Here is a 15,629-nt window from a genome sequence, read left to right as displayed (position 1 = left end):
CACTGACCATGTCATGAATGATGTAATATGTGACATCATCAGCAGTGGATTGCGGGTGCGCGATACATAGTTAGTGCAACTAACTATATATGGAATTTCAATGGTTTTGTGTGAGTAAAATAAGGTTTTTTAAATGCTAATTCCTAACTATATATGGTCTATAACCTATGGTTTTTTCAGTGAATTTTCAAGGTTTTGTAAATGCTAATTCCTAACTATATATGGTCTATAACCTATGGTTTTTTCAGTGAATTTCATTGGTTTTTTAATAGCTAATATCAAAACCTTTACAATGTATTATTCTTTAAAAAGAAAAATATTTTTTACATGTTTTTTATACAATTTTTTTTGTATTTTTTTTGTTTCGCTCCCAGTACGCGTACCGGTTAGCTTCCCGTTAGCTCAATCCGGAGGCGCGACCCGGTACGCGAACTGGTAAACGTTCCTTTTGCGCACCTCTCGCGTTACAAAACAACATGGTGACGCTTCGCGTCAGCATGACGTTTCGCGTTCTCGCGTAATACGTCATATTACGTGCTACGTTTGCGTACCCGGAAGCGCACCGGTACGCGAACCGGAAGCGATCCGCGGCGCGGCGCCGACCGCGTAATGTAAACATAGCAGGTCATGTGACTCGATAATAACACTTTTCATTGGTTCATTTCACTTTTGGTTTCCTAATGATGTAATACAAGGTCATGTGATCTAAAATGGACACTTGTCATTGGTTTAGAACTTTTGTTTTTCCCAAATGATGAAAACCCCTCCTTCTTTCATCACTCTGACTTTCATCTTGCTGAGAGAAAGACCCTTTATTGAGACTTTGTGATGGCTTCATTAGTAGCTTCAGCTGGTGCTAGCCCACCACCTCCACCAAATCCAAGAAAGAGAGGACCACCTGCAGAAGTAATTCTGCAAGAAGAGGAAGAACAGGAAGAGGAGGAAGAGCATGAGTTTTTGCCAGAGGAGCCCAGGAGGTACAATCGACAGGAGAATTATATCTGGCAATTCTACAGAATTCCTAAGGGGCAAAAGAAAGTGAATGCTCGTTACGTGTTTTGCCGCATATGCGGTGACAGATTGTCAAGGGGCACCGATAAAAAATATAGTTATGGGAATCATACTATGCATCGGCATATGAGTAGGTGGCACCCAAATAACTATAGTGCTGCCCAGCTACGTGACCAACAACAACATCCCCTCCAAATGGCAAGAAGATCGGTGGTTCCAGAGGTGTCGGGACCAGAGGCGAGGGAGGTGATTGCAAACATCCAAATGTTGTTTGGTCACGTAAAACAAGTGTGCGTGGAATGTGGCGCTTTCATCTGCTACAGAGAAAGTAGCATCACTTTGATTTTGCGAGCAATTCAAAATCATATTAATGTTTGCACAAAACGCACCAAAAAATAAATTCATTTTTTTTTTTTGCTCCTGTTGAGCCCTTTATAATGGATCGTTTTTGTTTCCCCCCCCCCCAAAAAAACCAAAAAATTTTTAAAAACGTTCAGAAAATACAAAAAAAGTAAAAAAATGTTCAAAAAATACTAAAAAAAATATAAAACAACAAAAACATAAAAAAAAAGTTCTTTTCAGAACTAACTCCCCATTATAAAAAAATTAGTAGAAAATTTGGAACTCTGCCAACCTGTATTTCTCTTAGTTCGCTCCCGGAGCGCTACCCGGTACGCGTACCGGAAGCTAACCAAAAAAATATTTTTTAAAAAAGAACAGTAACTATAAGGGAAGGAAATACACAGTTATGTTAAAAGAAAGACAGCTCTAGGGAGTAAAATAAGGATACTGTTACCTACAATCCACTGTTGATGATTTCACATATTACATCATTCATGACATGGTCAGTAACATCAACAGCAGTGGATTGTAGGTAACAGTATCGTTAGTTTACTCCCTTTAGCTGTCTTTCTTTTAACATAACTGTCTATTTCCTTCCCTTATAGTTACTGTTCTTTTTTAAAAAACATTTTTTTGATCAGTCATAAACAGTGACATTAATAGAAACAGAGAGAGTGAACAAGAGTGAAGAACTATGGTCCTCCTGAGCCACCCTCAGAAAACCAAGGGGGTCAAGATACATCTACCATGCCCCCTTCTACCTATTCTGAACATTATTTGCCCTCCATCTTGTATCTTGATTCGAACGAAACACAAAATGGTGGACTGCCATAACGCTGCTGGTTTGCGAACCGGGCAACTTCCCAGGAAGCGGTCCCCAAAAAAAAAAAGTTGGGAAAGTAATTCACAGACACTAAGAGTAATAGAGATGGAGTGAGTGAACAAGACTGAGAAACTATGAGAACAGAGGGACTGAGAAAAAGAGTGGAAGGAGTTGAGTAAATAGGTAATAGAGAAAGGAATGAGGAAAGTAGCAAAGGCAGGAAACTGAGGATTAAAGAAGTGAAGCAGTGGATCTAATAGTAGGTGAATGTGATAGAAATGTAACGAAAAGAGTACAACTATTTACCTTGTAATTGCTGTTAAATTAATCACATTTTATTTCTATACTTTCAATCTGTGAAAGAGAGAACCAACATTTAAAAAAAAATTAAAATATGTATTTAAAAATTACAAAAGACAAGGGAAAATATTGAAGGACAAATAGTTTTTCAACAACTTTGACACTGACAGAAGCTTCTGCTTCTCCAGGTCCTCTACACAATGCTAAAGATATACATTTTAAACTAACAGTATCTTGATGCAGATGAAGTGAGGACTATCTTAAAACATGGTGCATCTTTTGCATTGCTCTTGTTTCAGAAAAGTGTCGCTTCAGTATGCCAATAACATGTCTCCTATCCAGAGATTTGTTTGAGGTGAGGCCTACTCAGAGTTCAAGATGAGATTTACACTTGTTGAAGTGTACAGAGGAGATAATATCTGTGAAAGTCTACTAATGAAGTGAGTCATGTCCACTGCACTCTTCAACAAAGTAGAAACCTCCTATGTTTCCCTGGACAGACCTAAACTTGATCTGCACAATGTGATTCGTAATGATAGGAAACTCAAGTGATGTAATTGAAATATGTGCAATTTATTTTGCTCATTTCACAATCACATCACTTGTGTTTCCTTTGCTTAGGTATCTCATTGTGCAGATGTAGTCCAGCATATGAAAGATTACGTAGAAGTGCAGCACTGCATACAATAAATTTAACACTTACAGAAAACTCACCTTCTCCATGCCTCCTACACAGTTCTACATATACATCATAAATGCAAACAGTACAGAATTAATTATACATGTTAAATGGTTTATTTTTGCTGTTCTCAGAATGTATCAAAATTCACTAAAAACAGTGACTTGAAGGTATTCATCATGTAACAGCGGGGAAAAAAAAACACAATCAAAATGATTGTGTTTAAAAAACCCATACAACATCAGAAAATAAAATTCAGAACTCCTTAAAGTTAACTTACTTTCCATGACGTCCAAGGATGTCCTATAAACAGCTTACACTCTTTTGTGCTGTTATTACTTTCAGCCCGCCACTTTCTGAAAGAAAAGCTCCATCGTTTTTAAAAACACGTTACATGCAATAAATGACTTCTTGCTCTCTACCACTATTTTCCACAAGGCCAAATCTAGTCAGAGATATTTATAACTCTTGGATTTCTTGTAAGCCAATCCCATCATTTGGCATTTCCGCAACTTTCAGAATTAAAATGTTGAAGATCATTTTCACAATCCTGGAATAATAATATCTTCCCCTTCTTGGTCAGTCATGTTCTACATTTCCTATGACACTGATACTGCTTAATATGAAGCAGACTTACACTACCTCTATGAGTACTACAATTATTTAATTCTCTACATCACTTTTAATCACAAAGCAATGTAAAACAGTAGACAGCATTGCAGACTTACATTCCCTCTACTCCATGTTTTGATTGGCTGCTTCAATTAGCTTATGAAAAGAAACAATTTTTCTGAACTCATTTAAAGTGCACATACATCTCCATAATGTCCAATCCTTTGATTAGAAGTTATGTCTCTGAACTACACTTATCCTCAAGGCCAAATTGTGTAGGAGCCATTAGAACTTCTTGAAATTCCACAGATCATATCCCGAGATTATTTTCCTAAAATTTTGGTTTTAAAAACACCAGGTAAGAGTTTTTAAGGTCATACGGCAATTTTTTTTTGAAAATTAAAACAGAATCATTGCAGAATGACCAGCCATTTCTAGACTTTAAATAAGCTGTGTAATGTCCTGATGATATTGAAGGGCCGTCATGATATATAATTGCTGTAGTTACAAAAGTCCTTCCTGATATTGACAACTGCGAAGCTACAAATTTTTTTATTAAAGTTGTCAATTTTGTTCCATCAGGCCTACATCGTTGGAACATTAAAATGACGTACTGGCCATATTTTCGTATAAATAATGTGGACATCATTTCAGATTTACATTGGCTACACTCCATGCTGTGATTAGCAGCGTTTACTAGCTTATTAAAGGAGACTGATTTACTGTCTGGCAAAGTTAAATATATAAATCTTTCTGAGTCTACACTAGTAGTACTTGATACCATACAGTTCTCGCAGTCATGCTGCCATTGATAAGAAAGCCCAAACAGCTGATCTACATCTACACCTTCAGCATGTAATACATCAAGCATATACATTAAAAACTCCTGACAATCTTGCTGAATATTTTGAGAGAATTGTGTTTGCCCTGAACATCTGTCTAACAGGTTTCGAATTTCAGACACACTTTCTATTTTTGTTCTATCTGTGCTACATTTCTCTAACACAGAATTCAACAAACTGCAAAATCTTTGATCAGAATTGACCACAATCTCTTCTTTTACATTTTTTAGAGAAAACAAAACATTCATTACTACATTAGCATAGCAGTTGACACCAGAACTGTTTTCAAACTGAAAACCAACAACATCTTCAACAGAATCCTCTTTGTTTCTGCTTGTAATTTTAGGTTCATTCACTTTTTGTCTTTTTGCTACAACCTCCCCAGTATTGTTCTCATTTCTTCGTTTCCGGCCTACCAGACGTTTCTCAAACAAAGGAAACTGAGGCAAATGTGGCGCATACTCTCTTCTTAACCTATTGTATTCCTTAACACAATCTAGATCTGCACAAATGTTTCTGACATCACACTCAATCAAGTACAATCCCGATAAAGTTCTAACTCGTGACAATGCCACATATGCCATACCCTCCTTGAACACAGAACTGCCAATATTCACCAATGCAGTGTCTACACTTAAACCTTGCGATTTATGAATTGTCACCGCATATGCCAAGCAAACAGGGAACTGCTTACGGCGAACATATAAGTCTTTTACAAGCAAAAATCTAGCAGAACAACGAGCAATTAGCTGTACTTCCTCAATGCCATCAAATTTAATTTTTAAAAATTCAATTCCATCTCTATTTCTGTATTTCACAAAATCAACAACATTACCCATTGATCCATTTACCAGACCTCTTTCAACATGTAAATTCCTTCTTAAAATTATACGGCAGTTCAAGCACACATTCAGAGTCTTTTCAAAACCTGCAGTTTTAGATATAGTCTTCTCTAATGAATCCAATTTTGATTTCAGATTCTCAGACAAAATAATTGTTGATCCCATATGCTGTACTCTATCAATAGCTTCCACTTTCACAATCTCTTGCTTTTCTAAATGCAACATTTTGTTGTTAAATTTGGCACATTCTGCAAGAGTTGGCATCAAACATATTCCAGATTTCTTATCAGTAATTTTCTGAAAAATATTCTCAGGCACAACATCTTGTTCTGGATATAAATTTGACAGTAATCGTGCATGTAAAGCTTCTTTTCCATGCTCGGTCACTTTTCCAATTCTAACATCTTGTAGAATAGTCTTGTAAACTTCATCCTTTGCCTGACGCATATTTTCATGCAGTTCAGCATAATTGAAGTTTAACCATATATTGACGTTGCCAATGCTGCCTAGGCACTTCCTGGTATCTTCATGCGTGAGCATTTTGAACACAGGTTGCCCTTTCACTGGTGTCAGCTGCAGAAGATCTCCGAAAACAATGATGTGTTTGCCACCAAATAACACATCATACTCTGTTTTGAGAACTTCTTGCATCCTCAAATGCACAAAGGCAAGCATGACATTGGAAACCATGCTTACTTCGTCAATGATAAGAAGTTTCATTTTCCTCAAGATTCTTGAAACTTCAAAACAAGCATCTCCAGATAGCTTGTGATATTCTAATTTGTTGTCATGCTCCACTGGCAGCATCAGTAAACGATGTAAAGTAATCCCTTTAATATTATGTGCTGCCAGTCCAGTTGGAGCAGTGACAACACAAGACAGCGATGACTCTGTCCTTTCCTGCAAATAGCATGAAATTGCTTTAATGAGGAAACTTTTTCCAGTTCCCGCTTCTCCACTCACGTACAGTCGGACAGGCTTCAACGACGTACATGAGCACTCTTTCTTATCATGACTTAATCCATGATCAATTTGCATGGTAACTTCGTCATATATTTTCCTCTGCTCAACGTTGAGTTGCCTTTCCAACTCTTCTAAGTTAACCACATCCTCTTGAGCATGTGCCATGGCTCTTTCCACTTCATTCATAGCAGTGGCAGCTTCATTTTCGATAACAGGTCCTCCTAGTGGATCCTGACTCAATGAAGCAGAACTCTGACTGTCCTGAGAACTGTCTCTGGCAATCTCGGCTGCAATTGTTGCTTCCTGCTCAATTTCCGCATTCAACATTTCTACATATTTGGGAAAAGCAGGACATTCTATGGTCTCCTTGGCGGCATTGAAAGAGTCTTCATAACAGAGGAAATCTCCAAGCAGTTCCTCTTCTGCACGCCAAGGCTTGAAAAGTTGCAAAAGTGCTAAATAGAAAAACTCCTTTTTTTCAGGAGATTCGCCACTCAATTTTCGATGGTTTATCAAGTGGCATTTTCTTTGCTTCACCAGACATCCCTCACTTCCTATTACAGCATACACTCCTTTCTCAGTATCTTCTTTGATGTTCCTCTTGAACATGTAATTTTGCAGAACCTCATACAGACAAACATTCTCGAGGTGACTGCTTCGATTTGGATAATATGTATCCAACATGTTGGTCTTCAAAATGTCGGTACTGTTTGGCTCCTTTTCCGCCAAATACTCAATTTCCCGCACAGGTTTGAGAACTCGATTACGCGTTGCAGCAAGACCAAGACTCGCCCAAACGATACTCCTGGACTTGGCATAGAGACTTGCTGAAGACAACCGGTCAGAACATTCGTACGCTCCGATTTCTCGATGCGACAACATCTTCAGACTGAAACTGTACAACTTCTTGCTGAGGCTCTTTTCATGGGAAATGTCCTCCCACATATCCTTCAATTCTGTCTTCTCTTTTTTGGTGATGTAAGACGTCACATACCGAGCCACAGCCATACAGTTATCAGCCACAAACTGTATATCCATGTTAGCATTCCACATGGACAAAATCACCGGGTTGTAGTCGTTGATGTACTTGGACTCTTCGTTCCTCTTCAAATTGTAAGTGTTTTTAGGTGATTTCTTCATGACATTGTGTCGCAGCGAAGACATCAAACTGTTTACTCTTCCTTTAGAAATCACCGGTCGTGGATAGCCGAAACGACATTTAGTGTAGAACTTGTCCTTGTTTCGGAATTTACGACGGCAGTACTTTCCACATCGATGGCTTTGGAAACGCAGAACTTTTTCTCTTAGGCTTTTCTTCTCCTTTGCGTTTGGAACAGCACACGTAGAATACTGTTGGATGAAACTCATCACTGAGTCATCTGGATCCGTTCCAAATTTAGGTGCATCCTTGATCCACAGCAACATATGTATATGAGGAGCACCTCTTGCTTGGTACTCCTTTCTCCAGAAGAAATCCAACACCTCTCCAAGAGGTGGATTCTTCTTATTCATGATGAAAGACATCATAGCTTCAAATCTATGATTGAAGTACCTACATACATTGACTGGATCCAAAGAGCACAGTTCTCCGGGTGTCTTGAATTCGATGTTTTCTACGTTAGCATTTGCCTCTCGTAGAAATTCAAGTAAGTCTTCCCAGCCATACTCGGCACAGCTCAGAGTGAGGAACCATGTGGGAGTACCTAAGTTCCTCAGCATACATTTTAAATCACCATGACGACGGTACCAGTACTCATTAGTACCACGCTGACACGCCATGAGATTAATCAGGTGAGAATCCAAAATACTATCTTGGACATTCACTTTATCCATAAAATCACTTGCCGAGATGTTTTGCATGTGTATACCACTTTTCAAGATGTGGTTCACTGCATATGACAGTCCAGACAGATCGCTTTCAAACAGGAGATGAAACAAATATGGAATGCATTGTCGAAACCTAGCATCTCCTGCATACAATCGCAAAGTCCGGTATTCAGAAGCAGGAATTTGATGAGGTCGCTCATCATATCTTCCTCCCTGACCTGTTGGAAAAAGCTGTGGGAAACACCGAGCTTCCAAACTTTGCTCCCAAACACTAATGGGACTCCCTTTGGCTTGTTTCATTTGAAACAACTCAATAGCATTCCCCATGACTTCCTTTGAATGCAAAGGATGAACACTATAATGTTCATATATTTCCTCACTAGTAGAGAGTTCTACTTTCTCAATTTGACCAGCACACAAATCGCTATCCTCTTCCTCACTTACTTCCTCTTCTTCAACATATACATTCTTATAGTATTTATTATTTTTTTTCAAATACAATGTTGCCTTTTTAACTTTCCTAACATCTACTAAATCTTGCCATATTTTCTTATTCTTTGTCGGAACCCCATTAACTAAGATAACCAGAGGTTCCTCTTCCACTTTTTCTACTCCAATTGTGTTAATGTTTTTCTTCAAATCTAGAGGCAAATAAACAACTCTTCCCTTTAATCCTCTCTGTAAATCTGATGGAGGCAATTTCCCTGTCTTTGGCTCCATTCTTACAATAGCCTGAAAGGGATGGATACTTTGAATCAAAATAGATTCATAAGTATTTAAGTCCTTCAATTCAGAAGGAATCTCAACCAATTCCAGATTATTATGAACTGCTCTAGCAGGCATCTGGTTTTGTTTTAATTTGTTACAACAATAAGTACACACACGTTGATCCAATCCCAAATCAAAACAATTTTCTACCATCAAGTATGTTGCAAAATCCTTCCATTCACTATTATTTTCCCTTTCACTTTTTGCATATAAATCCACTAACTTAGTCTGATTCTTATAATAAGTGCGTCTACAACACACACAAGTGAAATTAGGCCTCTCACTTGATTTCATGTCAAACGTCGCAATTTCCCTCTGGAAATTATCTGTACTGGAAACATGTACAGTATCTTCCAAATGACCCTCTATTTCTTGCTCAATTTCAACATTCTCCTCTTTACTTCCAAAGTAACAAAACTCAATTTCTTCACATATATTCCTCACATCTATTTCAGAACCATGCAGAAGAGCAGCACATAATTGTTTCAGCATAATTGCTGGACTCTTAGCATAATACAACAGTCTAACTAACTTCCTCACTTTGTTATGATGCACTGCTAGCATCCTGAAATGATGAAAAACACTCTGGCATACTCTCCTGGAAAGACAAGCCAGTGAATGACCATGCAAACCTGTCACTTCTCTCACTCTGCAAGGATCTAATTCTTGCAACAACCTCATTTTCTGCTTCAAACTTTTCTTGTTAAATGACCGTACAAAATCACAAAGCAAATTGATAGAATCCTGTCGCACACTGCAAATACTACTACACTTCCAGGTGTACACAGGACCCTTAGCACGTCTTCCTAAAACCTCATTACCTAACAACTCTTCTGCCTCTGTTGTCACAAGTTTTTCTTTTTCAACTGGACAACCATCTTTCACTTCATAAGCACGACCACTGATGTCAACTGCATGCACCAAATCATTATCCTGGAAATAACTCTCTTCATTAAAAAATGCCTCACAGCTTGAACTATGTATCCATTCTCCAGAAAAAACTTCACAAAAATTACTACGATTAACTATTCTCTTCCATCTACTATTTCTTTTGAAATCAAAAATTGCCTTGTTTAGCTTCCTAATTCTATTGATTATCAAAATAAATAACTTACGTTTAATTTCAAAAGCCTGATCAATAACTTTCTCAACTTTTTTTTTTCTCCTATAAAAAACTAATTTCTGTTGACCTTTCTTAATATTTTTTAACAAATTGCCAATTATCCTGTTACGGAACATTCGTTTACGAATCTCCGTAAACTGTTGTTTCCTTCTACTATCATGCACAGATTTATCTCTTGCTCTAGCAGTAACATTTTCATTTGTCCTTTTCTTTCCATTTGATTTACTTGTGTTGTTATGGATTGAAACATTTTCTGTACTAATATTTTTTTTATTTGAAATATTTTTTATGAAATATTTAGAGCTCTTACCCGGTGCTTTCTTCATCGCTTGAGAAATCTTTTTGTTAGAGGACTGCTGCATTTTTTTTTTCTCCTGCTGTCTTTGACGTTTTGCAGCCTTCATCTCTCTTATTTTTGTAGGCATAGTTGAATCTGAGGAAAAATATAATAAAAATGTTAATAAAAAAATATTATCAAACAGTAAATCAGTAATAGTGATCAAAAACATAACACACTACTTGACATTTTAAATAGAAGATTTTTTAGTCCTTGCAAATTTACAATACAGAAGTAGCAGAAAAGAAATGAGATTTATATTTATGTTACCTATGCTATTTTATATGTGAATCTGATCTAATTTTATGAGCATATTTTAATATTTTATTGAAGACACTACACATAACCTGTTTTTGAAGGTGTCTTTATTTTTAAATTAAACGGTTTACCTTTTTACTTTTTATTCATTATAAATTTTAAAAATAAATGTTTATAATTCCAAAGGCTCAAGCAGGTCATCTTCCCATCCTATATCATATAATTCGGACAAATCTGCATCCTCATCACGCTCTTCTTCATCCTCAGGATTTAAATCATCCAATGGATCAACATCCACTGATGTTTCAATTACAAGTTCAATGATGAGGTCAAAATCAACTGATTGCAGATTGTCGCTCATGTTGAGGTTGTCTTTATCTTTAAAGAAAGACAACAACAATGAGATGTTGCAGAGTAAGAGACAAATCTCACAGATTATAATAGTAAAATTATTTAACAAGAGTAACATTTTGCAGCTATTATTTAGCCATGTCCAGCGATGCTGAGCAGGTGAAGCCTATGTCTAATTTTTCACTGGACAGGACTCATCTGTTCTTAACCTTGGATAAGCCTCAACGACTCTGTGTCCCCTGCACATACTCAAATGTTAAAGTGCAGATTTATATTAAATGGCACATCCCCAGGCATGCACCAGTTAATGTGCACCACTGCTTTACCACCCATGGTGTGCCGCATTTACAATCAGATAGGAGAAAGCTGCTTCAAAACCCTGCACCTGCTTGAAGCTGGCATAGGTCTTGACGCAGCATTGTATAGATGGGGCACCCCTGATCCTTGCTGGAGCTGCATCGCACTTACGATACAACTCCAGCAATGCGCCACCTTTACAGCACAGATGCGTCACACATCTGTGCCTTTTTTGCCCCATGCTGCGCCGCATTGTAAATGCAGCACACCATGGGTGGCGGAACAGTGGCGCAGGATGACTGTCACATCCCTGGGGATGCGCCACTCATCATAAATCTATCCCTAAGCTTCTTATCTTGTTACAGATGAACTGCCATATGTATCATCAAAATATTTTACATATTATAAATAGCAAATTTTAAGGAATAAATAGCGATTCTTTACTATTCCTAATTTGCAATGAGCAAATTGCTAATTGCAAATTACCCATTCATTTCCATAGGCTAGGAGGCTCATAGGAATTAATGTTGCAAGTTGTGATTAGCAATTAGCTCATCACAAAATAGGATTTTTTTCAAGCGTGCAGGGGTATCTCAAGAACAACCTGCTGCACCCCTGAAAAAGAAATTTGGGAGCACATGGCACACCTACATGCCCTAATGGCATGTATGGGCGTCATATGGGACCTTTTTTTTTTAAAAAAAAAAATTCTTTTTGAAAAGAATTCGCAAATTACCACAAACTACAAGTTGGTGGTAGTTTCCAAATCCTTAATATCATTTTTTACATATTTTTTTTTTATACATTGCATTTAAGGAATCACAATTTTTGAATTATTGACATTTTAAGTAATTTCCACATGTGCACTGTTTTCTAAATATAATTTGAAAATCGTTTTTGGGGAAAAGTAATGGTTTGCAAATTTATGACAAGGACATAATGGTGTATGCTTCTCTATAAGGCATTTCAGTATCTCTAATGTCATTTTTCCCATATTACATTATAAGACCTTTCCCCATGAAGCACATTCCTTGTAAATATGCTCCCACCAGTGCATTGCAAATTTAGATTTTGACTGTTTCAGACACATACCCATGTTGAAAGTGACCCAAAAAAATTGCAAACGTTTAAAAAAAACACATTCATGTGTCTTAATGACATTTTAATTCATTTCCCCATGGACAATGTTTTCTAAGTGGCACAAAAGAGGTATACACCTATCATAAATCTGTCCCTAGAATTATAAATGATTAAATCAGGATGACAATAAGATGTGGCCTATCCAGAGGTTTGTTTAAGGTGAGGCCTACTCAGGATTGCAGATTAAAGTTATGCTTGATGAAGAATACAGAGGAGATAATTTATTGTAAAGGCCTACCAATGAAGTAAGTGATTTCTACTTCATTGCACCAGTCATCATAAATGTATCCATAAGCTTCTTATCTTGTTAGACATCAACCGCCATATGTATCATATAACTATTTTGCATTTCCAAAAAAGCGAATTTTAAGGAATAAATAGCGATTCTTTACCATTCCAAATTTGCGATGAGAAAATTGCTAATTGCAAATTACCCATTCATTTCCATGGGCTAGGAGGCTCATATAAATGAAGGTGCAATTTGCGATTAACAATTTGCTCATCACAAATTAGGAATTTATTCCAAAAGTGCAGGGGTGTCTCAAGAGCACCCTGCTGCAACCCTGAGAAAGAAATTTGGGGGCATATGGCGAACATAAATTTTAACAACATTCCTTTACCTCAAAAACGATTTTCAAATCATAACTTCAAAACACTACACATGGGAAAATTACTTAAATTGTCCTTAAGACACATAAAAGCGTATTTTGATTGGCTTTCCTGCATGGTAGGGTCACTTTAAACATGGCTATGTAACATAAACATTCAAAATCAAAATTTTCAATGTACAGGTGGGAGCATATTTACAAGCAATTTGCGCCACAAAGAAAGGTCTGACATTAAAATGGGAAAAATAACATCAGGGACAGTCAATTGCCTTATAAAGAACCATACACCATTATGTCCTTCTCTTGAATTTAAAAACAATTCCTTTTTCCCAAAAACGATTTTCAGATCATAATTTCAAAAAACTGCACATGAGAAAATGACTTAAAATGTCATTGAAACACATGAAAGCGTTTTTTTATTGGCTTTCCTGCATGGTTGGTTCACTTTTATCATGGCTATGTAACACAAACATTGATAATTAAAATTTTCATGCACATGTAAGAGCATATTTACAAGCAATTTGCGCCACAGAGAAAGGTCTTACACTAAAATGAGAAAAATAACATCAAGGACAGTCAATTGCCTTATAAATAACCATACACCATTATTTCCTTGTCATGATTTTAAAAACAATTCCTTTTCCACAAAAACGATTTTCAAATCATAATTTCTAAACACTGCACATCAGAAAATGACTTAAAATGTCATTAAAATACATGAAATCATTTTTTGATTGACTTTCCAGCATGGTTGAGTCACTTTTAACATGGCTATATAACAGAAACATTCAAAATCAAAAATTTCCATGCACATGTGAGAGCATATTTACTAGCAAATTGCGCCACATAAATCATAATTTTCTCCTTAAAGCACACTATTCTCTATCTAAAGTAAAGAAATATTTTCTCACCTTAGCAAATACTTTGAGTTTGAAAACAGTCTCAGAAACACACCAATTTGTCTTCAGCAGAGCAAAAGGTATGCACTCCAGAGTCTGCAGCTATCAAAAGCACAGAAATGGTGTAATTCTTCACACATATTTCTCATGTCACCCAATCAAAACTCTTCCCTCACTTTTTTTCAAATGAAAACCCTTCCCCCTCTGCCCTTTCTGCCTATTTTCCATAGCAACCACCTCTTGGAGAAACTCTGGTGTTTGCAAATTCACACAACAATGTTGCAATTGAACTCTGAACTCTCAGTGCACCTGCATATCCAGTGCTTTCTTTCATTTAATGATTTTTTATTGACCACTCAAAATACATCTTTCAAAGAACACATCTCTACACCCTAACTTTCTGTTTTCATCAATCAAAATCCACCAATCACTGTTACTACTTCATGAACACAGAAACTCCACAGTTTTTTTCATTTCAAACTCACATTTTTTCAACTGCCATTTCATTGCCACACTTCATCTGACTGCAGGAGAACCTTCTCTCACCATGTTTTCTGTCTGGATTGTTGGTCATAGTTATATTCACTGGGCTCAAAGGTACGTTGAAAGCAGAAATTTACCTAACCTCAATTTACAAGATGTGGAAATTAAGTGGTTTGGCCAGAGAGGATTAAAATGTCACCAATTGATACCATTGGTGAAAACCTTTATGCATTTGCCAAAACCTGACCTGTTAATTGTGCACTGTGGAGGTAATGACTTGGGCACTTTGACTGGTGTAGGTCTGGAAATGCTTTTAAAGGACACCTTTGAGCAATTAATGGCACTTTTTCCTCAGACTGCCTTGGTATATTCAAATATATGCCAAAGACAGAAATGGAGGTGGTCAAACCAATTTTGTCCACAAATTGAGAAGTCGAGGAAGCATGTAAACAAATCTGTTTCAGCTTACATGAGAGACCATGGAATGGGCTCCCTGTACAACAATAACTTGCGTTACTACATGCAAGATATCTACAGAGGAGATGGAGTTCACTTCTCAGATGAGGGCAACAGAGTTTTCACTCTGAATTTAAGAATGTGCATTGGTACCTACTTATAAGTACCTAAATGTACCATAAACCCAAAAGCTCTTCTCAGAGCTACCCTACATCTAATCACTCACAATTATTTTTTTACTCTAACTATTTTCACTAATTTTCAACAAAATACGCTCCCTGGTGCGCTACCCGGTACGCGTACCGGGAGCTAACCTCGCGAAATTTTTATAAAAAATGTTTTTTTTTCCGCACATATGGGCCTCCTCAGCCACCCTCACAAAACCTAGGGGGTCAAGATAAGTCTACCGTGCCCCCTTCTACCCATTCTGAACATTATTTGCCCTCCATCTTGTATCATAATTCGACCGAAACACAAAATGGTGGACTCCCGGAACGCTTAAGGTCCGCGAACCGAGGCGCTCAACGGTTCGCGTACCGGGTCGCTTCCTGGGAAGCACACCATCAAAAAAGGTGGGAAAGTAGTTCACAGAAAAGCCACTGGAGACAATTTCACCAAATATAGAATAGCTCATACTACATACCAATCCCTACCATTTTCACAAATTT

At 37.2% G+C, this 15,629-nt stretch overlaps 1 protein-coding gene and 1 long non-coding RNA gene across 2 annotated transcripts in view; both read right to left on the bottom strand.

Moving 5' to 3' along the window:
- ZPLD1 (zona pellucida like domain containing 1) overlaps positions 1-15,629 on the bottom strand; it is a 2,178,405-nt gene that overhangs the window by 723,171 nt on the left and 1,439,605 nt on the right. The gene's annotated exons all lie outside the window — the stretch shown is intronic.
- LOC144771834 (uncharacterized) lies at positions 2,483-10,566 on the bottom strand. Its single transcript, XR_013599497.1, has 3 exons — positions 10,443-10,566; positions 3,436-3,511; positions 2,483-2,530 (listed from the first exon to the last, which is right to left on the bottom strand). It is a non-coding gene; the product is annotated as an uncharacterized LOC144771834 (long non-coding RNA).

This window comes from Lissotriton helveticus, chromosome 8 (assembly GCF_964261635.1).
Source record: "Lissotriton helveticus chromosome 8, aLisHel1.1, whole genome shotgun sequence".
Lineage (NCBI taxonomy): Eukaryota > Metazoa > Chordata > Amphibia > Caudata > Salamandridae > Lissotriton > Lissotriton helveticus.
The sequence above is the reverse complement of the archived record's forward strand: the minus strand, read 5'-3'. Positions and strand labels throughout refer to the sequence as shown.